We start from the raw sequence: 5,000 nt of genomic DNA, 5'->3' as shown, positions 1-5,000 counted from the left end.
TTATAACTTACAGTAGCTCGTATTTTTTTTCATATACGTGTGTGTTACTGATAGTTTTCCAGGTGATCAAAACTACATTTTTACAGCAAAATAACATTGATTTACTTTGGAAGTTCGTTAAACCCATACGTGATTCCTTGACATCGAAATTCATGAACAATTAGACCATGTTATCACACGGGGCGATCTAAACAGCAGTCATAAAATTATCAAATTGTTCTTCCCTTGTACGAAACATCTTTTAGAATTTTGGTATGTTTTCAATTTCAAAGGGTTGTTGAATTCATTTCATTTTATTCAATGTATCTAATTCTATTTGGGGATACCTCAACTTGGTGAAAGAGTTTCCGTGTTACCATGAAAAGCAAACCTGAATTAATCGGGGACTCCCATACTTGGTTGGTTTGCCCTGAGTGATCAGACAAAAAATCTCTCACCATCACCAATTCACACTGGCCACCGTAGTGATGAACTCTTGCCAAATCCTAGATAAGAATAAAGACATGTCTGAGGTCTTTTTCCTGCAGTTGACGAGAAACAGCTGCATTTGGATTTGGTGTTTTGTATAAGAAAAATAATTTACATTAGACACAGAACTAAAACAGGATTTATTGGTTATAAAATGTATTTTTTGATAATTTATCAGGTTTGTTATCTTAAACCGACCTAATCTTTGATACGTATGAAAGTCGCTAATAAGAATCACATAGGTAAAAACATAACGCAACGACCAAGCAGAAATCAAGGCAAAAAAATTTATTATATCAACAGCAGAAAATTTTGCAAAACTATTTATCTTATTTACTTAAGACAGACAACAATCAGACGTACTAACCAATATCAATATGGGAAATGAAAATTTCTATACTTGAAAATAGTGATGGTTAGAATATCCCAGTCACCATTTTACAAAACTATCTCTACCCATATTCATGGGTCAATTTATCAATAACGTAAACAACAACAAAAATAATAACAACAACTACTACTACTACTAGTACTACTTTACTATAAAAATTAATAACAACAACAACAACTACTAGTTCTACTACTACTACAAACAAATAATAACAATGACACAAACAACTACTATAACAACTGCTACTACTACTACTACTACTACTACTACTACTTACTACTACTACTAATAATAATAATAATAATAATAATAATAATAATAATGATAACAATAAAACAACAGACACTACTATTATAAATAATAATAATAATAATAATAATAATAATAATAATAATAATTCTTAACTAAATTTTCTTTCCCACTTCTCTAAATACGGATAACGAGCTCAGTTCTATATACCTCTACAGCACATTCTTGTGATTTATGGATTAGAGTTTATCCAAAAACTAACGCCAGCTTTAAAAGTAATCTGACCTCTGTGAATATGGGGATGTTTAGACCAATCAAGGTAAGGCTAAATTAGACGAGTCTCTGAATGAGTCACAGCGTGTGGGAAACGACGAGGATTAATAGACTAGGTGACAATACAGCAGGAAAGTAATATCTCTTTTTGAATGGAAAACTCTGGCATGGAAAATATTTTTCTGTCAAAGGAAGTTCGTGTATGTGTGTTTGTATGTGTATGTGTGTGTTTGTATGTGTGTGCCCCAAGCCCCTACCTAGACACAGATATGGATGTTCTATGTGGACTTTTGATTTTATACAGTGAGAAACGGAGAGTTTCAAATGTATGTGTACGTGTGTGTGTCTGTGTGTATGAATAAGTAAAATTATAGATAAATAAATAAACAGTTAAATAAATAAATACCCGCATAGATGAATAAAGAAAAAAAATAAGCAAAAAAATGAATAAATAAATACATAAGCCTAATTCCCATGAAATAATTGATCTAAATTTTAGGTTAAAAAAGAGTAACGTCAACATATTCTTACCATATAACTCAGGATTATTTTAAGAAATTATTTTTTCCAAATCATATCCTTCATCTACCTCTTCTGCCTCTTATCTTCTATTCACCTCCAATCACCGCACCCCACCCCCGTTTTTCTCTCCTCTTCTTCTTTTGCCCATCATCCAGCTCCCACAGAATCCATCTTCATTTAGATAATTTCTTAATTAAGCGTGGCGTGCCATAAAAAGATGGAGACAACGCTGTCTATCACAGTTAACAATCCCTACCTGTGACGTTCAATTTTCTCATTTGAGACGTTTCTTTGACTTCTTCCACAATTGCCTGATTCGTTGTGTCGCTTCTCATCGTCACTGATGCAATTTGGTCGTTCAATGTTTCGAGCAAAGAGAATCGATAGAAAGGAAATTATTATTACTATTATTATTATTATTATTATTATTATTATTATTATTATTATTATTATTATTATTATTATTATTACAAAAGAGTTCGGGGTGCTACGCGTTGCGAGATGGTATTGTTCATCTACTCTCATCTTCAAGCTAGAACTGGTTATTATTATTATTATTATTATTATTATTATTATTATTATTATTATTATTATTATTATTATTAAATATCTTAAATTATTTTCGAAGAAGAGTTAACATTATTAAAGTTTTAATAATTTTCAAATTTACGAAACCAAATATTGTTATCAAAATAGAATCAAAATCTCCTAATTCCTTTTTGAATATGAATAATTTGAAGAAATTAAGAAAATATGAGGAAAGACACGTCTCCAATATAATATGACCGCCATTCATAAGGTAAACTTTGGAACATGACTTGGCGTGTTCAGTCTCTCCGACTCATGACCTCTTCAGGGGATTGGAGAGAGAGAGAGAGAGAGAGAGAGAGAGAGAGAGAGAGAACTAATACACAGGTAAAACTTTGATAGAGGACAACAATAATCAAACTACAGGAAAGAGAGAGAGAGAGAGAGAGAGAGAGAGAGAGAGAGAGAGATTTTGGATGACATCTTAGCCTAGGCTGGGAGACTCCATTTACTCTTGGGTAGAGCGATTTAGTTTAAACGTTTAGAGAGTTTTCATGATCGTGTCTAACTTAATCTTTAACTCGTAACTTCTATTTGTTCTTTTGAATGTAAAGTAATTACCATTTTGAGTGGTGTTGCATCTTTTCAATTCCAGTTTGTATCCGTTACCTCTGAATTGATTAGTGTTAAGCGTGAATAGTTTGATGTAATCTATTTTTGATATTCCTTAAAGAGTTTTGAATGCCTCTATTAGCTGGTCTCTTAGTCGTCGAGTTTGCAGATGAAATAAGTTCAAACGTTCCATCCTCCGTCTATATCCAAATTGTGTTAGTGTTGGAGCTAGGCCGGTGGCCCTAGCTTGTCTATCTACGGTATATAATTTTGAATACTTGAAGCCCAGAATTAGACTCCGTATTGCAGATGGGGTCTTCCTAGTGATTGTTACAGTGTTAGTCACAATTCTCTTTGTTTCCGTATCTAAATTACCTCTTTATGTAGCCTATTAGTTTTTGTGCTTTCTTTTCAGCTTTTATGCTCTGTTTCGTGAACATCAAATCTTTGGTAATAATAATGCCCAAATCGTCTTTCTGGTCCACACTTTCTATTTCATTACCCAGTAGTGAGTAATCTGTTTGTGGGTTACTATAAAATATGTGCATGCCTTCACATTATCCACAGTTTAAATGCAGTTGTTTTTTCTTGAACCAGTTTCCTAACTCAATTATATCCTTGCTTTTGGTTTCTAATTTAACTGTCATTGTTTTAAGTGATTTTAAAAACAGAGCATCATACCTTTCCTTTTCTTTTTTTTTTTTTTTTTTGCCAAGGCTTGAAATGCTTGAATCCAGGAATTTTGTATTCTCCGATGAAATCCTTTTTCTTTCTCTTGAGTTTTCTAAAATCTCTTGGTAATGCCTAGCACATCTAGTTTCTCAGATTGCCTTTTTTTTTTTTTTTTTTTTTTTTTTTGGTCCAACTGACTGAGCATGAAATTCTGCCATTCTGAGAACATTTTCTGTTTTTTTTCTTCCTTTGTGGCTTTGCTAGTTTCCGTGATTTACTAGTGTTATAGTTTTACTTTTATCTGCCCTATCTAAATTTCGTGTCAAATTCCCTCTATCTATTGCTGGAGAATTTTCTAAGCGTCCAAGTTTTTCCTATGTCTACTGTGTTCTTTGAGTAGTTAGAGAGAGAGAGAGAGAGAGAGAGAGAGAGAGAGAGAGAGAGAGAGAGAGACAGAGAGAGAGAGAGAGAGTGAGTTACAAGGATTTTAGATGTCTAAAAGACCTTTTAGTCCATCTTGGGAGACTACATTTGCTCGTGGGAAGAGCAATTCACTTTTAGAGAGTTTATATGATCTCGTCTAACTTATTCTTGAAATCGTTTACCATGGTACTGTTTACTACATCCGCTGGAAGTCTGTTCCATATATTACTATTTTGTATTTAAATAAAATACCTCATTGAGTGGTGTTGTTTTTCAAATTACAGTGTATATCCGTTACCTCTGGGCTTATTTGTGCTCAACATGAATAGTTTTTTGTAATCTACATTTGCTATTCCTTAAAGAATTTTTAATATCTCTACTAACTGTCCCCTTATTCGTCGAGTTCGTAGATCCAATAAGTTTGAATGTTCCATTCCCTGTCTATATCCACATTGCCTTAGTGTTGAAGCTACTTTGGTGGCCCTTGCTTGTGCTGCTTCAGTCTATCTATTTCCTTCTCAATATTTGGGGCATAGAATTGGACTCCGTACTCTAGATAGGGTAGTACAGTTTCTTTGTTTCTGTATTCGAATGGTCGCTATATGTAACGTTTTAGTTTTTGTGCTTTCTTTTCAGCTTGTATGCACTGTTTGGTGAACTTCAAATCCTTGCTGAAAATAATGCCAAGATCTTCCTCCCGGTCCACATTTTCTATTTGATTACCTAATGGTGACTAAATTGGTTGTGGGTTACTATATCTTATATGCAGGACTTTGCATTTCCCACAATTGAAGGGAATTTGTTATTTTCTTACCAATTGTTCTAACTTCATTAGATCCTCTCTTAAGGCTTCTACGTCTTC

Source organism: Palaemon carinicauda, chromosome 29 (assembly GCF_036898095.1).
Source record: "Palaemon carinicauda isolate YSFRI2023 chromosome 29, ASM3689809v2, whole genome shotgun sequence".
Classification (NCBI taxonomy): domain Eukaryota; kingdom Metazoa; phylum Arthropoda; class Malacostraca; order Decapoda; family Palaemonidae; genus Palaemon; species Palaemon carinicauda.
The sequence above is the reverse complement of the archived record's forward strand: the minus strand, read 5'-3'. Positions refer to the sequence as shown.